The following is a 22,539-nucleotide window of genomic DNA, read 5'->3' as shown; positions in this document are numbered from 1 at the left end:
CGGCGTGGGAAACATAACTCACGTTAATGATCACGCAGGCCAAGTTTTAACAACGTGGGCCAACTCGTACACACTCGTAATTCTTAAGAATACTTCTAACTACCTCTGGAATAAGTTGATAACTAAAGGGAATCATCCCCAATAACAGGATCGTGCCGAAGAGAACTTTGCCGTAGGATAACCTTCTTTTATTTACCTCAGCAGAGTTACACGGTTATTTATTTTATCAACTGTTATAGTGTGCGATAAGGTTTTGCCAACAGGCAAACTTTCGACAGAATTATTTGCTAGAGTACTTATAGTAATAAACAACTTTCCTCCAACAAGTAATTATGTTTTGGTAGAAAACAACACATCTAACTCAGAGGCACTCATGGGTACTGAAATTAAGGTACTACAATTTTGTTCTAAAATTATACATATATTGGATTGTATGTTGTAAGTGTACTTGTTGAAAAATAAGTATTATTCTTAAATGTTAAACTCTTACAATATCAAGGAGCAGTGAAAACACAAGGTGGGTCACTGTTGTGGGCTCAAAGTTATAAAAAAAAACGCTGTTACCAAGCAGCGTATTGTTTCCAAGCATTATAAACCAGTTCGTATGCTGGTTGTTGAACCTACCTAAGCTGCACTTACTACTTGTTCTGGTGATAAAAAACATGTAAGTTTTACTTGAAAATATGTTCTATTAACCGAAGTACTTACTCTTCACAAATAATATTTCAAAAAATCTGATACTAACAATGTTTAGAAATTTTAATAAGCTGCCATTTTGGTTAGAGCCAACATTTGAGATCAGGCTTGTGGTATTGTTATCTTATAATAAAAAGAAACCAATCTTTAGTTTGATATACTACTAGACCTGTGCTTCCATTAAAACTGTAATCTTATTACTTGCGGCCGAATAGAACCGCAAATTTTACGCCCCTGGAAGCGTAGCGGACCACAGAATACGGGTTAAAATATTGTTTCAGGTAAAATAATAATTTTTAAAGACCTTTAGCTCTATGTTTAATGGTTAAACTAATATTAAGCTGTCTCGGGACTTGATTTACATCCTGTGTATTATTTGTTAGTGCAGTTGCCACAGTCATTGGTACTACTATTGATTGGGTAATTTTTGGAATTTTCTATTACTATTCAAAGTATCTTAATTTAGCTAATGACTCAAAAAGTATAAATATCTGTAATAAAAACTAAAATGTTTTCCAAAGTTGTTCCGTATAAATTTTTGTAAGAAAGTTCTTATCCTTCTTTTAACGGTTAAATATAGAAACTATCCATAAAAAATAAATAGTTTTTGTATTATCTGTAACTGTATTTTTCAGTACTACATTCTATAAGGAATTAAGACATTTGAAATAGAATCATACGTCACTGATGAGATAAGTTTAATTATTTGAAAAGAAAAAAGAAAATTTTATAAATATAAAGACGTAGTCGTAACTTGAATTTTGAATTGCCGGTTAATAGATATACACTCTCATTTTAAAGCGAACATTTATATTTCCAGCCTATGATGATAGATTGTGAATACGCATGAGAATATTCCAAATATACTGGACTTGTAACAGGATTATATATCGTATACCGTATGCTCTTGAAAAAGCCGTGCCCCACTTTCGTTAAATTTCTGCATAGATACTGATCCAAGAAACTGACCTCTTTCGTGCTCAATAGGAGTTCTGCTGACATGTCAAAATATTTAGTCACAGATTCAGCAAATTTTATAGTTTGTTTAAGATTCATTTTATTATCACATCATTCACATTTCATTATCATATTGATTATTTTTCTTTGAATTTATCACTTCAGATTCGGCAATCCTGTTACTTTTTTTTACTTATTATATGGTTGAAAACCTTATTCTTCAGAACGATTTATTAATTTATTGTTAAAAATATAGATTTGCAGAAACTGAGTGTCACCATGAACATGAGTTCTATGCATATTTCTGAATGAAAAGTTATTGATCCAAGAGCTCCACTCCCTTGACACCACCGAAAAATTCTTTTAGAAATCTTAGAATATTTTATAATATTTTGATTAGAAAACTTTGCTTGAGCAGAATTTGTTTTACTGGCTGATTTTGGAATTTTCTTGGCTGTTTTACTGGAATTTGCTTAACCTGGCTGATCCTTCGTGAGATCTCTTTTAGCCCAGTAGTTTTTCTTATTTGGATGAAAAGGAACTGAACAAATGTTGATTAAAATGTAGGCCATAAACCATATGGAATTCGTAGCTACATTTTAATCAAAACACCATGGAATCATGAGATGTGTGTGATTGCTATATAGAATAAGGTTTCTAGGCTCCAAACTTATCCTTGAGCTACTAAAAACTAACCATTGTAAAATCTCATTTCTTAGAATCCACATGTCAATTTCGATCTGAATCCAGGCAACTATTATGCATGCTGGTTGGTAGACCTCTTAGTGACCTCTTTGGTCAAAGGTCACTGATTTTCGTTACTGGTGCAACATCCACAAAACGTCTGGGCATGATTGTTTGGTAAAAAGTAGCCTAAACAAAAGCTAGTTGCCTTTCACATCAATAAATCAAATCATTTGGCCTCACATAGTCTGAATTCTTTTTGTTTCAAATTGATTTAACTAAATTATGAGGGTGAGGCAAATAATACAGTTGAGGAATTTATTTCTTTCATTGCTAAAGTTATTTGTCTGAAATATTGAAGGACAATGATTAATATCATAGCTCCAAACTCGCCACCAACACAGAACATTAACATTAACAGGGAATTTTGTCACCAGCATATTGCACTATGTTATTTTAATGTACTGTTAAGTTGATATTATTCATACATGGCAAACATAGAACATACCTAGGAAGAAGTGCCGGGCTTCCTTACCTGTTTGGATCGGGACTGTTGTCCATATAATTGCCCTTATTCAGGATGATCAACAAAGATCTGAAGCAATAATGGAGAACTTCTAGAATGCCTTAGTAAGAAATTTTATCCAGTAAAATGTTTGTCGTTAACAAACAGTCAAATACCTCCGGACAATCAAAAGATTTACTTACATAATTAGCTATTTGTTTGTATATGGATAAGCGATTTATAAATTTAACTAATACCATTTCGGATTATCAATTAATTTTATGTTTACACTTCACTTTCTTGGCCCCTTTGTCACGAACAAATTTGGACCTCCCTTGTTGTGAATGTTGTAAAAATTGTTCAAGTAAAGGATGAAAAAGAATAAATTCGTATGAAAAATAATTTGGTCGTACTTGTAATATTTTAAAAGAAAAATTTTTACTAATCATGAGAATAGCATTCATACGTAGCAGTTAAACCATTCATTTTTTAGATTTCTTGGATGAAAATTAACTAATACCATCGCCTAAGTTCATGTCATATAGACTATTTTTATTTGCGCTGAAAGTCTCCTGAAATTAGAATTTGATTTAATTTCCATCTTTGAGGTTCTTTTACAAGATCAATCTACCACAAATTGTATGTATTTTGTAATAATTTTGATATTTTATTAGTTATTGAAGTCATAAAATTCAAGGAAGTAAATTTTAATCTTATTTGTATTATCTAAAGTAAAATTGTTTTGTTTTACCGAAAAAGAGAACGTTGCAATCTCTTGCTAAAATATATACTTTCAATTGGATTAAAATTAATAAGATAGAATCTTATTACCACTACTTAATTTCTATCTGAAAAACAATTTCAAACATATGATTAGCGGGTGTTGTGATCAAACAGCGGAGTAAACAGCTAATGGAAACGACCTGGAAACTGCGTGCACGTGAGACTCAAGCAGGGAGGACGCGCTGTGTTTGTAATTTGAACCCGTCGCGTCGCGCCGTGCCCCTCCTCAGTAATTTATAAAATCACCACAAGTATAACAGGGACGGCATAATAACGACTTATACGTGAGTATCTCTGTGAGCTTGTCCGCCGCGCTCCTCTACTGCCTCCAGGTCGCTGAAAAAATAAACCGGAAAATTAGTCAAATTGGCCGATAAAAATAAGCCATTGGGCAGGAAAATTAGCACCATTAGTAGGTAGTAATCAGGAGTGCTCTTGATGTCGCCTGACTGCAGAGTTCCGGTCCTTGTCTGCTCGCAACCTCACACAACCGGCGGCATGGCGTCCTGATGTCCTGATTGGGCGATATAATCTTCGTAATATGTCTATTTAACACTTATTTGCACTTTATCTGGGTGATTAACAACGACTCGAGCCACATTGTGAGTGATAATGTTTTAATGACACTAAGTGATTACAGCAAAGGATTTATCCAAGCATATTTATACGCTACTTCTTTTCATATTTTAACTAAACTCGTAAATACACTTTTTGGCTGAACGGTAGTGAAGCTGGTCAAATTTCTTTTTGAACAATCTCTATTTCTATCTACCTGTCTAACTGTCCGCACGATATCTCAAAAAGAACTGTTCTACAGACAAATTTATCAGGAAGCCTTATATTTTTTTATACAATAAATAAATTGATACAATATATATTGCATATTTATATGTATATGTTTTATATATATATATAAATTATATATATATATATATATATACATTATATATATAAAATATTAAGTAGCTGATCTATTATTCTCAAAAACTATAAGTCAATGAAACTTAGCATGAATATTCTGTATAGGTTTTAAACATGTATAATTAATGGTTTAAAACAAATTGGGCTGAATGTTTCTTAAATATTATGATCTATGTTATTGTTGTGCTTGTTGCCTACATCAATTTGAAGAAGGAGCTGACCTAATATTCTTTACACCATCTCTTAAGCCACGCACTTCCAAAGAAAGTAACATTTTCTACAAACCGTATCTGAGAGTCCAGTGTCAATAGTCTACAAAAATTCGCTCACCTAATTTATTTAAAAGTCTTAAATTTTATTCCTGTTCCTGTGGGTGAATTTTATATTTGAGCGTAAATATAACGGGTACTTTAACCTGAAAACCCGATGTGGAGCGAGTGACCAAGCTATGAACAGAACACAGGTGTCTCTCCAAGACATACGTAGCTGTTATTATTGGGAGTATGACTGTTGCTGGCTGGTGATTTTAGACAAAGACTGCCTCTGTTGTTGTACTCCGAGGGACTTGGGCTGATGAAGTCATCCTATATTGGTCCATTGTTACAATTTTAGCTTTGCGTCCTAATAACTGATGAATTCTCACACTTACGTTTAGACATAGGAGACAGGAATTACGGGGTTACGGGGTAACGGGGTTACAGGAATTGGAGGATGGCGCTGTAAGTTACTACATTATCTAATACACATTAACAGTTGATACGTAACAAAATAAATGGGAACAGTTATGTTTCGATCCTGTAACAAAGCACGGGCATCCAACTAGTTTCTCTATGAAGGCTGCTTAGTTCGATGATAATGCATGTCACTCCATGAGATTTGGCTGAGCGTTAGCGAACATTTTTACATTTTTCTAGTGAGTACCCATGATGGCATCGAGAAAATCGCAGAATAAATTAATTTATAAATAAAATTAGTAGTCATATGACAATTTAACATAGTTAAAAGTGTTGTTTATCAGAATGAAATGAGTGGCAGAATGAAATACATAGGCTTGAAATGTTTGATGCAACCTCAAACGAAGCCCATCACGCGGCAAATGCTGTGACGTACTCATATACCTTGCTGTAGTGTAATAAATAGTCAACTAAAACCCTTTATTTAATATTTTATTGTCATACGTGTGTTTCAGTATTCGACAACCATCTAAATCATAGTAAAGATCCTCATAACATTCTAAATAGCAATATGAAAAATAAAACAAACCCCATTTTAGAAAAAGTTCAAATATCAAATACAGAATCATAATATAATCTACAACATTGTCGCATAAATTTAACATATGTTTAAATGATTAACATATGTATATTTAGTTGTTTATTATTTGCTTTAGAGGATAATGTACACTGATGATTGTTAATACTAAAACACACAAATGTTTTTAAAAATAGGTTTAAGTTGACTATATATTATACTAGTATAACGATAACCATGTAATGTGGAGTTATTAACATAACCTTGCTGTAGATATTTTTGCTATGATTATGAAATAATGATTTTGATGCCCTATGTCAATTTGTGGAGTTCTGAATAACCATACAGTTCTGAAGGTAAAACTTTTATGTATTATACATTCCTAATCACCACAAAAATTTAAATATAAAGTGCACAAATATGATTATATGCCAATGCCTAAATGTTGACCATGTCGATGATTTTGACATTGATAATGATAAACTTATTGACATTTTTTAAAGTCATAAATATCAAGACTAGAGTCGATTGGTGTAGGTCACTAATCTTATTTTAAATATGTTAAATTATAAGTAAATATTTAAAAAGGTGATATGTTTTTAAATACGTAATTAAATTGATAATACGATTCTGAAACCAAGGCCAGTCGCGATGTTCAGTTCCAGGAGGTCTGGCTGGCAACCAATCAATATTGTGTATTCTAGATGAGTAATCACTGTAGAGGTGAAAGAATTTATGTGCGCTGGTATATCATCACTATAACACTTACAACGGTATTGTCAATATGCAACAGAGCAACGTGTTATATAGTACGTAGTACGTATTTATTATTATAGTACTATATGTACATATATACTTACTATATATGTAATGTTACTCTATGGCATTTACTTGTGATATGTCAGGTGCAAGTACACAAATATATCATAAATCAAATACTTACCTTGATTGGAAAAGCTAATCTGTTGTACGTATCACACATGTATAATATATTTTAACTATGTAGGCACTATGGCATAAATGTTCCATAAAAGTAAATTTAAATGGTAGAAATATAATAAAACTAAGTTAAAATACAGTCTTACAGTGCCGTTGTATTAAATTGGTAACAATAAAACACAAAAGTTGAAAGGAATTAGGTTGGAACAAATATAATCTGTGTAACAATAACGTAATGATAACTAAATTGTTAAATTTCAAAATTTTAAGATAAATTTAATAAACATATTATAAATAGGCTCATTTGAAAAGATTTATTGATCGAGTTGACACATTAAGGATTATAGTTGAACTATGTCATATGTATTGGTTTTAACCAAATACAAATACAGTAGGTAATATTTTACAATTATCTATGCTTGTAGAAGAAAGATACCAATTATTTTGAATCACATTTTAAATCTAAATATATCATTCCAATAATACATCAATTACTGCTAATAATCAGAGAAATGTACTACCAATTAAGATTTTGTGATAGTAAAAATTATTGGTATGAATAAACAACTTAATATTAAAAGACCATTTATTGGTCAGATAGAATGACAAAGTAAACTAGATTTATGTATATTTAACAAGATATGGTATATAATTAACGAAAATAATTCTTAAGCATTAAAGCTCTTGCAAATAGATAGGTAAGATTAATAAAAAAAAGCATTAAAAAATTGGATGAAAGATTATAAAAAATGTGTTGATATTGAGCAAATTACAAAATATATTTCACAATCTTTCAGAATGTGGTGTAATTTCTGTGCCTGAGAATTGTTTACATTGAATTCTTGTAGTTTGTGGATGAGCATATATTACAATTTATTAAATTGTGTTTTAATAGTCATGTTAATTAATTCTTAGAATCTCAAAAACAGTGTTTTGATCAATATTATACGATTATGACAATGTCCCGTGCAATTTTGCATTATTTATGAACAATACCAATTTTTATTTGATTTGATTCGACAATACATGTAAGCTTGTGAGAGATGACTTATCATTGTCTGAATGTCAAATCTGGAACTGTTCACTAGGCTTAGTAGGCAATAGGCCAAAGTGTGATGTTCCAGACCAGCGCGGCGTGTACAGGCCCACGGGGCCGGGCGGTGGTGTGTGTGTGTGTGGGAGGCTGAGTCACCAAAATGTCACCTCAGATGTGCTCATGTGCCCACGGCTTTATTGTTACCTGTTACCTTGACATTACAGTGTTTGGGAGGCGAGACAACGCATTCAATAGCACTGAACTTCATGTGCAGTAGTCATAGTTCAATAACATTTTGTGTTTCAACCTTTCTATTCAGGGCATTGCAATGGTTTTCAGTTAGGGTAGCATTTTTTTTTACTTATAGTCGAAATCTTTAGATTAGTTTTTCTTTAAATAGAGAAATAGAACATTTGGTTGTAATTATACGAGCAATTACAGTAGTTTGGGCCATCATACGCTTGAATAAATGTTGAAAACTTAATGAAGGTATGATGTTTATGGCAAGTATAAACCATATAACATACACATACGTATTAAAAATATTAATTTCGCTGTATCATCCTTAATTCCATGAGGCAACAGTTAAGTTCCCCAAAAGTAACACTTAAATGCCTATAAAAATTCGTGGGATGATCAAAATTCTTGGTTTTTGTTTACGATCTCAATATTCTAAAAGGATGTGAATGTGATACAAAACGCAACTTAAAATCCATCTCACCACTGTAAGGGATAATAATAGCATATTCCAAAGTGGCATATATCTTTAAGTTTAGTCATGTGGCCTATGTACGTGATGCAGCGTACTTCTACCTTGTACATAAATTATGTAAAATAATAATACAATGTGCCATTAAACACACACACAATAGTGTGTGTGTGTGTGTGTGTGTGTGTGTGTGTGTGTGTGTGTGTGTGTGTGTGTGTGTGTGTGTGTGTGTGTGTAGTGTTGTTGTTTTTGTTTAAACATTAAAGTCTACAAAAAACTTCGGTTTACTAAACAAATATAGAAAAAGAATGTTTTTTCATTCTTATTCTTTACTATGAAAAGAATAATGTGATAGATAACTAAGTTTACTTGTTTAAACAATTTATAAATGTTTGTTATATTGTTAACCACAAGACTCACTTTTCTCTTTTACCCTTACTTCTATTATTTGTTTATATATATTATAAATTTGTTTAGAATAGTCATCTTAAAACTAATGTATTAAAAATATTTCAAAGTATATAAAACTTTTAATACGGAGAGATCGAGAATAAATGTATTGAGCAGTTTGTATTAGTGCAAAATCTTGAATGAAATGCGTGACATGAATATGAAACTAATATTAGTGACGAATTGTGTTACACTGTCGAGAAAAAGTAACTGTTTGATCAACTGGTAAAATCATCCAGCGAATACCAGTAATCATCCAGTAATAGAATGGAAAATATAAATTGCATTTTTAAGAAGTACATCGACATGAACTATTTTTTTGCTAACTGCTTTTATATATGAAGACAGCTAACTAGAAAATTAATGATTTTTTTATTAAGTCGTATTGTCCAAATAAAGCGTGTGGCTGGCAGTTTTACTAATGGAATAATAAACGTATCGATGAATCGCGGAGTTTTTTCATAATCACTAACGTTATGTTATCACATGGGACTGATAATTAATTCCTTAGAGCAATTAAATATTACTCTCTTATTACTACTTATATAAATAGCGTTTATAAGAATACACTCATGTGCCGTGTAATATTGTAGAGAAAGAACTTCACGCGAAGAAAGAATTACTTAACGACACTTAATTTTAGATTTTATTCATGACACCCATAAATAAATGTCTGCACATCATTGCATCTTGGAACCCGCATGGAATCTGCTCTTGCATTTATTAATATTTATTGATAAAAATATATTATTCAAAGAGTCATAAAGCGCAGAAGCATTGACCTGATGAAAATGCCGAAACTGTGGCCAAGTGTAAGCCTGAGCGGAGTCAAGGCTCCCAGGACCCTGGCCTGGCCGTCTGTTTTTGGCAGCCCATAACAAGGTCAATGTCTCCTGATTCGAGTCGATAGAACACGTGACTTGCGACCAACTGATACCTTCATATGCTTAAAACTATTGTTTCAACTAAAGAAATAATGCTTGAATATTAGATGTAGATTTAATTATATAAATTTCACAAATTGTATCATTTGTTACCTCAGTACTCAAAATAAATCTTGGTGCACATTTACAATAGTAAAATATAAAGATATATAACAAAAATAATAAAGTATTTCATTAAATTGTCACTGTGACGTTTAATTGTGCAATCATATCACATTGCTGAAGAAAGTGCTATAAAGTAAATATTTCTGGCACTTTCTGTTATTTATCAACTATTAGTACAACGGTTCATAAATAGTGAGAATTGTTTTTATCACAAGAATTTTAAAGATTTCTTTCAAATTAATTTGGATTATTTTCATATTTACATACTGATATAAAATATTTAGCAATACCATATAAGATTAAATGTATATATAATTGTATGAATCATCAATATGAGTATTTTATTGTTTTTTAAATAAAAATATATTTGGACAGAGTGACTAATTTTAAATCCTCAACAATATTTGCATTTTTCTAAGTTGGAGGTTGTACCTAATGGACGAAAAACATGAGGTTGGATACCGCTGAGTTCGTAAAAACGAATACTCAATTTTCAAAGTTTATTTATATGTTTAACTGTGGAAAATAAACATAAAAGCACCGCTTCTATATGTTAAAAATAAAATAATGTATTGCCACGTTGCTGCCAAATAGAGTGATAATGAACTAAATTATATAATGGGGTTGGGCCTAAGGTTTCTAATGATCTATGAAAATTTTACATACGAACTTAATAATTATTAAAACTTCAAAATTGACTTCACGATGATGTCGACTCACAAGCGCGGGCGTCAGCATCTTGACTCGACATTGCAGATGTAGGAGGAAAAAGTTAATATTAGTAGACTAGAAGTCTCAAACATGAATGCTGAAAGCACTCGAAGTTGTACTCATAGTTAAAATCAAACTCAGAGACTCGAAGTTAAACTTGCCTAAAACAAAATCACAACGGTATAAGCCATTTATCGGACAACTAAGGTTCATAACAACGTGGTCTCGTCAGAAGGACATCACCCCACTATTATCCATATTAATCTGCCAAATAAAACATCAACCAAAGTGAGTTACTTTACTATTTATTTACTTTATATTACGTTCAAAATTCGATGTCTCGTATGAAATGGCTAATTTATAATACGAAATTATAAATTTTACTTACGGTCAAGGCGCGCGAGGTGTTGCTCGGCAGCAGGATCGGCAGCTACAAAGTTCAGAGAAAAAATTAATACGCATGCCAATTAGGTTATTAATCCGCCAAGAATTTAGTTCCAAGAACATCGGACGTAACTTATCGTATATTAACCAGTAATGAGTAACAGGGCTGCGAAAATATGTATTATATAAAATACAACTATATAAAAGTAATATGTTGTTTGTATTTTTATATCGTACTTCAAAATAAACAATATTTGAAGTCTATTATCAGTCTAAATTGCTTATATAAGTATCCAAAAGGATAAATGGAAACACAGTAAGACATAATCATTAAGTGTTATGAGTACAACTGAGTTACAGTAGGGGAGGAGTGAGGGATGTTGTATATGGCTCCGCGCGTGCATATGTATGTCTGTGTGTAGTCAGTCGTCACAGACATAAGTGTTAATATATCTTATGAAATTGTACTATGAAATATATTTAGTTTTTAAATAATCAAAATTAAAATAACTTTATATCTTAATTATATGTATTCCCGAAAGTGCTTATTTTTCTGTCCCTCTGCTATTTTAACATTTCAAAATAAAAATAAAAGTTATGATACGTAACATATTCCAGCAAAAATAAAAAAAATGCAATATCTCCATACAATCCAAGACGTATTTTGGATCTTTCGCTTAACAGATTTCGTTGAGGTTACGTACAAAACTTCAAGTATATATATTGCATTTCATTAGGTCATATGTATTACTATGTCAAATTTTAATTCATATTATTGTACTCAGTTTCTTTATAAATTTATTTCTCGTGACATTTTTTTCCTTGCCAACATCGTGATAAAAGTCTTCATTAACGCCCAGCCAATAACATAAAATTGCATCTTTTTTATAATAGAGTAAACTAAATTACTCAATTTTCACTTGGTTAAAAATACAATTTATGTAATGCAATCGCCTTTCTAGCTTGTATAACTCTCAGGTGTATTTTAAATTTAAAAAAAACTACGAAAAAAATTAGTTGTGCTGTTTGACTAGTGAGAAAAGGGATATTCATTATGTTCCTGACTATGAGTTTACGAGTCAGTGCAAGAGACTGTGATACATTCTGGCGCTCAGACAGCGGTGTCAAATGGTTTCTTGGAAGAGCACGAGAGTTATGTTACTATAGCAGTGAGGTAAGATGGGTAACATAACCGTATCCTACATCTTTCATACATCTTACAAACAACGAGTAATATAAACATAAATAAACAAGAATACATCTAAATTAATCGCTTAACTGTATTTAAATGCATGTCATAATGAAGCTGTCCAGATTAGCGATACATTATGCCGGCACTAATTTATGTAAATTGTATGACTGGTGTTTTGGTCTGATAGGTCTTCCTCATGGGGATAATAAGTTCACTAATTTGGCCATAGAAAGAACACGGAATAGGTGGCGCCCACCAGTCACCGAAGTACGTGCGTGCGTGCTTGTGTGCGTGTGTATTTGTATGTGTGTTAGTGTCTGTGTCTAAACATGTTCACGGTCACCTACCTAATTGCATGTAAATTATTAAATAATGCAGATATCACACGCCCATCGACTACCTAAGGCGCAGTCTTCAGGATGAATCATACGGTAGATAAACTGATGCCGTGGCTGAATTTCTTTCTTTAAAGGTTGTTTTATTTATTCCTATATGATTATGGTTTTTTCAGACAGGTTCGCCACACACTGTAATAAATAACTGATTTAGCTGAAAAAAACGTTAGCTTCAGGGGAAATGTAAATTGACTGTGAAAAACATGAGATTTGTCTTTGTTTATGTTTTGTTTCCTTGAATGCAACGCTTATCATTGGAATATTCCTTATAAATAAATTATAGGGCTTCAACGTCAAGATGGTCATCGTAAGCATTTTTAGTGTTGTTACAATCTGTTAAAAATGCAAGAAAGGTCTTTCAAGGAGACATAAAGGTCTTTTTAATTATTATCACAAGATAATATAAAAAAAATTCCAAATTAAATTATTGAAAGTAAATTTATATGTTACAGAGAAATAGAAAAACCTTGTGCAGTAGGAATATTAATTATCAAAGTAATTTTGTTAAATTAGCCTATGAGCCAACTAGCGTCAATCTTTACTCATTTTAATGAACGTACAAATGTTACTGTATAAAACGTAATGGAGACCTTATGCACAGTCTAAATAAGTTTAGCCACATGCATACAATACGGAAATACTGTTTGAAATGCCTTTGTACATAATTTCAAACGTAATAAAACAGCGAATGGCGTCAATAAATGGACTATTAATGTCGTGTTCAGGTTCAGTAATAAAACTTTCGTACGATTAATAAATTGCTAACATGAGTATAACAGTTGAGTACTACAAAAATAATCACCACATAGCAGACATCGTAATCAGGTCGTATTGGAACAGCGTTTTGTTTATCCGTTACAGATAAAGCGGTAAAACTTTGCATATCAATACTGTTCAAAAATATCAACTTTTTGACGTAAACATTTTAATTTTCATCTTATCAGGGGACGGCCCATAACGAATCAGAAAATCTTAAATAACATCAGAGTTCAAGTAGTACATCGGTGCTACAAATCTCACTAAGTGGATCAGTCTATAGAAACCATAGAAATGCCATCAGCGATCTAAATTTACAAACATGAACTTATTGAAAATACCTTTGTTGTCATTATTTTAATTAGTTACAATAAAAATCCTGACATTGACTCTGAATATAAAAGAAAAAAAGAAAAAATAATAATAATAAGATAACCTGTATATTTTAATTATAGTTACTTTCTTATAATATTTATTCTTATTGATTGAAGAGAATTGAACTATAATAGTAAACACGCATTTATTCTCGTACTTATATAACAAATAATGTATTAAAATTATTTTAAAACTATTTTATGAGTCAAAAAAATTCTTCTTCCTACTCTCTCTTTTGTGGTTCTTGAAAATATTTTATATCAGTTTTCATGCAATTTTGCTTTAAAATTTTGAAAAGAGGCCACCATTTTGAAACGATTTAGCAGAAGGTAATATCCTTACAAAGCATAAAAACGTGATAAAATTCCCATAAACAGTTTCCGTGTTGTGATTAATACAATTAAAGTCACAAGCAGACAGGAGGTAAACGAAAAGAAATAGAACCGTGTTCATCTACCTTATTGAACCATATCTCAACTTATTTTCCTAGATTTCTTGAACACTCTTTATGTATCTCATTCTAAAAATTAAACATGGCTCTATTTTATAACCATGAATATATATTCGTTTTATTGTGCCATAAATCAGCAAATACTCCTTACTATTCAGTATTTTTGTGTCAGAACTTTACAAAGTTGACCCAGATGTAATAAAACTCTAGATACAATTGTATGATTTTACAGTACTTTTGAAAGGAAATCATACGATGGTTAGTTGAATTATTTATATATTAGATTTTGAACATAATAAAATAACAGGTGGGTTATATTTAGATATCTAGCAAATATTGTTATATTTAATTCACATATTTAAAACTGATTTCTTGTTAAACATATTTAATTATATTCTTCTTTGTTGATTTAATACTTTTTACAAAAGCAAATTTGAACTTATAAAGCATATATTATTTACAGAAGCTTATTAATTTATTTGTATTAACCTAGAATAAAAATATAAAATGATTCTGAAATACTGATAATTCCACTCTTTAGCTAATTAAATACAAACTCTAAGTTACTTGATAAAGTTGTAAACCATATGCAAAATTTGATTTATTTTTACGAATAAATTTGTAAAGCAAGATTACAACGATTCTTGTCGTGTCTTTTTTAAATGTACAGATCTGTCGAAGTGACCAGTCCCTCCTACAGAATTTTGTTAACAGGCCTGGAATATTTGTATATCCACCCACAGAATGCGAAAACAGCGAACTTTGAATCAGCAATAAATATTCAGTCACTCTGGCAATAAATCCGGTCGCTGACCGAAGAATGCTCTATAAATTTCCATCTAAATCCAGAGGGCGTTTTATGCGACCAGTCTGGCGCACAGTCCAAACTTGGTGACTTCCTACAAAGCAGCTTGGGTTATAAAAACGTATATTCTTTACTTTAGATTGTTTTGTTGTATTCAACTATCTAGTATGAACTTGAGTGATTGAAGGCTCATATTTGGTACATTAGGTACGTAAGATTATTTTTATGTTTAAGCTAATAATTTGAAACATTTCACAAATAACAACATCGAGAATATTCTAACCGGTATAGTCTTGTAGAGTGTATACACCCTAATATTCATACTATATAAAAATATATAATTGGCTGTTCACCTCAAATTCTAGCACATTGATGGCATTATTGGGTTTACTTTCCGTTAAAACAAAAATAATATCTAGATTGTTATTCCAAACACTTAAATTTGGAAAGTTGAAATGATTACTGATCCACACAGGAACACATTTAGAGAGTTGTTTTATAAACTGTTTGTGGTGTGTCCTTATGAATTCTACAAGTTTTGACCTATTTAAAAAAAATATAATTTAAAATTTTTCTAATTTGGTTTAAAGAACAAGATAATTGAATGTTAAACTAACTTAACCCACTGGCTCCAAAACCTTCAATAAAAAGTTGAGATGTTCAAAATAAGATTCATAAAAATTTATAAACATATGCTATGTATATGGAGACTAGGGGATGAGCTGGCCTTAGTTCGGGTGATTCCCAGTGGACTGGGAAAGTACCTCCCCATGGGTGACACTGTTCCTAGTGCCACTGAAGACCAATGGGGGATTCGAATCCAAGCAATAGTTGTATAAACGCTTGTCAAGCCTGCATGAGGTGGCTCTGCTTCTAGATAACTCCAGGATCTAGGCTAATGCCCTAATTGTGCACTCTGTGACGGTGGTTGGTCATCTGCGCCTCGCAGTAGTAGTGCCAGTTCGGGCATGGTCAGTCTCAATTGGTCTGTCCGGAATCGTACCATAAACTTACAATTGTATGAACTAAGGACTTACGAACCCACGGTGTGAAGCGACCCTTGCCTATGGAGTGCATGGCGCAATGGTAGAACCAAGCGTAAATAGACTAGTCATGTAGGGCTCTGACCTCGCGGCCCGGTTACTTCCACGGTACTCGTGGGATCCTGAAATCAGAAATTAAAAACAAATCCCAACAGGTCTTGATCTGGAAAGGTTACAGCAGGCACTTGCATCCGGCAGTTTGACTTAGATGTCTATGCCTGTTCATCACGTTCAACTATCATCGATGAAGACTCAGCAGTTGGTGTTGTTTATGAAGAGGTTGAGCAGAACAGCTGATGACGCGAGGTGTGGTGACTGATCATTAAGATCAAGGTTCTTCAGGTCAATCAGCAGCACATTAAAGCTGCTTCAGCTTTGTTCTGCAGACGCTTATTGTCGGAAGAATTTCACGAGGCTCGGAATATCACTATTCAGGAACCCTGGATTTGTAAGGGTAAATTATCAGGGCTTTCCTTGACAGGGGTTAAACTTGTTACTACCAATGTAAATATTGCCAGAGCTTGTATTGCTTCAAGTAACAAGGTGAGCAGCATTCCTGTTCTGCATGTTTGTTCCAAGGATCTCTTAACCGCCAGGCTGGTTGGGACTGCCACTGGATGAACCCTGATGGCGTCGTCTTCACATCCTCCTGATTATGATGTGGATTCAACACCCCCAGAGAGATGGCTGTTTTGGTGGATCGTGCTGGGAGAATTGGTGATTGGCTGCGATGCTAACTAGTATAGTGAGACGTGGAGCAGTACCAACTCTAACAGCAGAGATACGTCGTTTCTGGAGTATATAACTTCCCGAATTCTAGTGATTAAAAACGTAGGCAATGCTCCTACGTTTCACACGCGGACGTGATCACGTGGAAGTGATAGACGTGATAATGATGACGTAGGGTATAGTTAATTGGATACACGGTTGGCATGTGTCTGACGAACATTCCCTCTCTGATCAACTATAAAGATTAAGAATCCGTATATGAAATCCAGTATAAGAATCCGAGAAATACAGACTGAGTGTCACACAAGCAAAACCTAAGGATATAACTCGAATCCAGTGGTAATAACCGGAAATGTATCACAATACAGAACAGCTGAACAAATCTGCAAACAGTCGTACACTTCTGTGATTGTAGGTTCATTTGATCTCAGTTGTCCTGTTATTCACAGGAGGAGATCCAAAGTAGCCTGGCGAATCGAATGATAGCCAAGCGAATGATCCCATCTTGTCACTTTGTGGTCTCAAGGACGGTTAAGGTTGATCGTTACTGAGGGATATGCACATGACATTGTGATTCTTGTGAGTGACACGTTCAACACAACAGTCACGGAACTGTCCAATGCTGCTCTGAACATGGTGGAAAACTGGTGTGAAACCCATGATGGAGGCCTTTCTGTCAACCCCACTAAGGCTGGCGTGGTTTCCTTTATAAGAAATCGTCAGTTGGAGGATATTGGTTCGCTTTTATTGAGAGGCTCTTCCATCAAGGTAAAGTCTGTCTAAGCCGAGGTTTTTAAATTGGCTTAATGTCTCCATGGTTAGACCTGGATCAATGTTTGGGGCTGTCGTCTGGTGACCAAAAACGGAGGCCAGGATGGCGGTAGCAAGTTTGGCTAGCATTTAAAGGATGGATGGCCTAGCCATCACTGGAGCCTATTTAAGTGCACCGGGTGTGGCTCGACTGCTGTCTCAAGTTGCCTCCCCCCTAATTAACATCCTGATTCAGGGGAATGCTTTACACATGATCTCTCATCGGATGCCTCAAAGATGTTCTTTCGATAAATCCTTTATGATTCTTTTACCTTCTAGGGAGGCTTGGTTGGAGAGAAATAAACCTCTCTCACCAGCGGAGCTTCAATGGTTTACTGATGGCTCTAAAACAAAAATGGGCACAGGCGCTGGGATTTTGAGAGTGAGACCATGTAGGGAGCTGACGGTCCCTATGGGTCCTTTTCCCATATTATTTTCAGGCAGAAGTTACAGACATTATGAAATGTGCTTGTATAATCTTCGTCTGCAGTATAGGAATAAGACAATTAGATTTTCACAGATAGCCAGGCAGCATTAAAGGCGTTGAACTCTTCTTTCTTCAACTCGAAACTTTATAAACTTGAGATTTATATCAAATCGTTACTTGTTTTGGAAGATTAAAAAATGTAACTGTTTATTGGGTTCTTGGTCATGAGGTGGTCTCTGGGAATGAAATGGCTGATGCCCTGGTCAAATTGGGCTCAGCGTTCACATGACGGGGCCTCAATTGTCCTGTGGTATTCCTAGATGTGAGTTAACGCTGAACATAACAGAAGGTGGAGACTGCATCCGGGTCTTAGAATGAGCAGAATAGCTCCATAGTAAAATTTCTTCAGGGTGGCGTCTGGCCTTCTCTCCTTAAGTAGATCAGTGTCTTCTCGTATTGTGGGCCTAATCAGTGGACATGGTTACCAGAGGAAGTATCTCCACAGAGGTGGCATTCTCCGGAAGGATCCGCTCTGAAGAATGTGTGATGAGAAGGAGGAATCGCCTGCTCTTTGACTGTCCTGCAATAGCAAGCGAGCGCTATGTTATCTTTGGTAGTCGTATCGGTTGTTGTAGGCAGTTTGTAGAACTGCTTAAACAGTAAACTCGTTAGGCTCATGGTATACTTACGGAGTATGCAAAATGCACTTGAGACTTAAGTGTATAGCAATAGGAAAGAGTATATACTATACTACATAGTACTATAGTATATACTCATACTAAAGTCTTTCTTCTTGTTTCAAAATGCGCATATAGATGTATGTGTATGGAATTATTTAAATCTAGACTGTAGTTATGCGTTAATTTAGTTAGCCATCTGGAAAAGAGTAGATATTTATTTAAATGTATTTGATTTTTTGTTTTTTTTATGTAAATAATATATTTTGCGTGTGTGTGTGCGGGCGCGCTCGCGTGTGTATAAAACAATTACAAATAATTATAACGAATTAGAAAAACCTAAAATTGTTTTAGTGTATCTAACTAATGTATAAACATAAACTACACCACGAAGTACTTTGAAATGCTAATAACCTGTTTGACTCTCCATCTGCCTCACTAGATCATTGACTAAAGAAATCTAAGAAACCGCAGTGTTACGTATAACAATTTGCTAATAATTCTCATCGTTGCATTGGGTTGTGCTTGAACCTTAAGTAAGAATTCCCATAAGGATTCTATTCATCTGTATTAACAGTTAGAAATCATAGACATTTCATATAATACTGGAATAGTCACCATAAAATGCTCCATAGATATTAATGCTTAATAACAGGTGAGCATTAAAACATTTATGGCCTTTGACCTCATGGCTTCCAGGCCTTACACGCGTTTATATCACAAGGAAGTACTTCACCAAAAGCTATGAAATCATAAAACTTAAACACATTTTTCTGCGGCTAATAAATAGCTTTTAAACTGTACGTTTAATGATTCTGAAGTGGGTTCAGGCAAGTTTATATCTTTTAATTACCATCACTTACTTTAGGAAATCTTAGTACGGAAATCTTACTTTAGGAAAAACACCCCGTCCTATAACACCCATTAGACAAATATTTTGAGATTTTCATCCAATACTTTAAATATCTACGAGTTATAGTCCACACTCTGGTTTCTAAAATGTGTTTTTTTAAAGTTACCTTGATTCCTGTTTTTTTTTTTTTTTATCTATACTCTCTGTCCTTTGTCTCCTGCAAAAAGATCCTCTTGGATGCTTGAACTACGGTCAATGAGTTTAAAACTGCTATATTCCGTTCTTTTCTCCGTTTTAGAGAAATTCATCCACCTACAAAACCTGATCTAAATATTCTAAAAATAAAATGTCTTAACTTTGACATAAATTAGTTCTGGTCGTTGCCATGGCATTATTTATTTCGTTCATCGACACTGACTTAATTTATTGTGATCGCCGGGTCTATTATCTCATTACTTCGGTCTTTTTAAGTTGTTACCTTCACGTACGTGTCTGATGGGGCTTAACATACCTTACCGGCTCAAGGGAACCTTGTAGTAAAAAAAATCTAAAAAAAAAATTTTTTTGTTTTTAATTGTTTTTTATTCTTCATTTAATTCTGAACAAAATAATATATAAACACATGTATGTTTGGCACTTATTAATAATTAAAATAAAATAATTAACAACAAACAACACAGTAACGAATGTCTGATTTCAGTTGCATCGCAACGAGTTTGACTTTTGCACTTTTATACATAATACTAGTGACACAGAGGTATTTTACACAATTAGTTTTGTCAGGTTGGCTAATCTGCTTTTAATTTAAAAGCATATGTTTTTATTTTCATGAGTGTTTGTGTTTGTTTACTTATGTAAATGAGCTTTGTTTTCGTTTTGCACTGTGAGTTTTGTGTTGACTTTCTGAATATTATTATATTGTTTGTAATTATTTTGTTGTGAGTATTATTATTTAGTTTCTCTTACAAAATGCCTAGGGCCAAGAATTTTGGTAAGAATAGATTCAAAGGTAATCAGTTTACTACTAGTAAGAATAATAGTGATGTACTAAACTCTTCTAACCCTACTTCAGAGGAGAACATTCCTGATAGTTTTAGGCCTAATCCAGAGCCAGAGTCCAATACCTCTGCTTCTAAAATAAAGTGTAAATACATATCTTTGTGTGCTGATGATATTGAGTACCTTCCTGTAAATAACACTAAGGGAAACTACATAATTAATTTAGAACTTTTAAACCAAATTTTACTGGCATCCACAAAGTGCGCTAACTGTGGAAGTGCTTCTTAAGAAATTAGTGAAGTTCCTGCTAACCGTAAAGGCCTGGCTGTACAGTTTGTACTTAGTTGCAATAACTGTGGACTATAAAATAGATTTTATACCAGCAAGAAGACTGAGCAGGACTTTTTTGACATAAATGTGCGTGGCGTGTGTATATGGTTTCCGTTCCATTGGTAAAGGTAAGGCTGCGGCAGAAGTATTTTGTTCAGTGTTGGATCTTCCAAAGCCACCAAGTAGGTTTCAAGCCTATAACAAACTTATTCATAGTGCTGTTGAAGAGGTTTCTATTGCTTCAATGAAACAAGCAGCCCATGAAGCAGTTGTAGAAAACAAGGGTAATACCGACATAGCGGCTGTTTTTGACGGAACGTGGGCAGAAACGTGGCCATACATCTTTGAATGGCGTGTTTTCTGTCACGAGTATGGATACAAGGAAAGTTTTGGATGCTGTTTTCACTGACAAAATATTGTTCATGCAATAAAATAACTAAAAAACAGCCCTACACACAGAGAACAGTGCTCAAAGAATTATGACGGGCCGAGCGGCGGTATGGAGGTAGAGGCTGCTATTCAGGTATTCAGGCGCTCGGAACAAAACCTTGGTGTAAGATACACAAGTTATTTAGGAGATGGTGACAGCTCAGCTTTTTTGTCAGTACAACAAGCTAAGCCTTATGGTGATGAGGTTGAAAATTAAGAAGTTGGAATGTGTAGGACACGTCCAGAAGAGAAATGGGAAGTCGGCTGCGCAGATTGAAGGCTAAGTTGCGTGGCCATAAGTTACCTGACGGAAAACCTCTCCCTGGACGTGGTAGGCTGAACAGATGCATTGATAGACAGTGTACAGACCTACTATGGCAAAGCTATACGAGAAAATGTGGATGACGTTGATAAAATGAGGAAGGCTGTTTGGGCAACCTACTTCCATTTACTTTCAACTCACCATGAACTATGCCCAAAAGGTGAACAATCTTGGTGCAAGTACCAAACAGTCTTTAGTGACAGGTGAGGTATACCATCATAAGCATTCAGTACCTGAGGCTATTTTATTAGAAATAAAATCAATTTACCAAGACCTGTCGGACACTAACCTACTCAGAAAATGCCTGCACGGCCAAACACAGAACCCTAACGAGTCCTTCAACAATGTAATCTGGACCAGAATTCCAAAAAATACTTTTGTTGGGCTCAATACCTTAAAAATTGGAGTGTTGGATTCAATTATAACATTCAACAGTGTGCTCTTGGCAAAGTGGAAGTGTTGCAAAAGCTGTGTGGTGATGCTGGAAGCAACTGCGTTGTAGGCCTGAAGCAAATCGACAAGAACCGAGTTTTAGATGCCAACAAAGCAGCTTTGGATGTTACTAAGAAGAAAAGAAAGCAGAAAAGAAAACCTAAAGAGAAAAAGAGAAGACAAGGAGGAAGAAGAAAGTAAAAAGTATGATCCTGGAATGTTTTAGCGTGGCTGCAAGGAGTACCGTACAGTTCTTGAGCTCTCCTGAAAAATCACACATTCTGACACGAAGGTACACTTTTCTACTAAAACCTTTTAAGCTATCTGCATGATTTTTTTGTGTATTTTATTTAAGTCATTATCAAAAGACTTAACCTATTTTATTTAAGATAATTTGCTTTTAAGTCCTTTAAAAAAATATTTTTTGTAAAAAAATTGT

The sequence above is a fragment of the Homalodisca vitripennis genome, chromosome 3 (assembly GCF_021130785.1).
Source record: "Homalodisca vitripennis isolate AUS2020 chromosome 3, UT_GWSS_2.1, whole genome shotgun sequence".
Lineage (NCBI taxonomy): Eukaryota > Metazoa > Arthropoda > Insecta > Hemiptera > Cicadellidae > Homalodisca > Homalodisca vitripennis.
The sequence above is the reverse complement of the archived record's forward strand: the minus strand, read 5'-3'. Positions refer to the sequence as shown.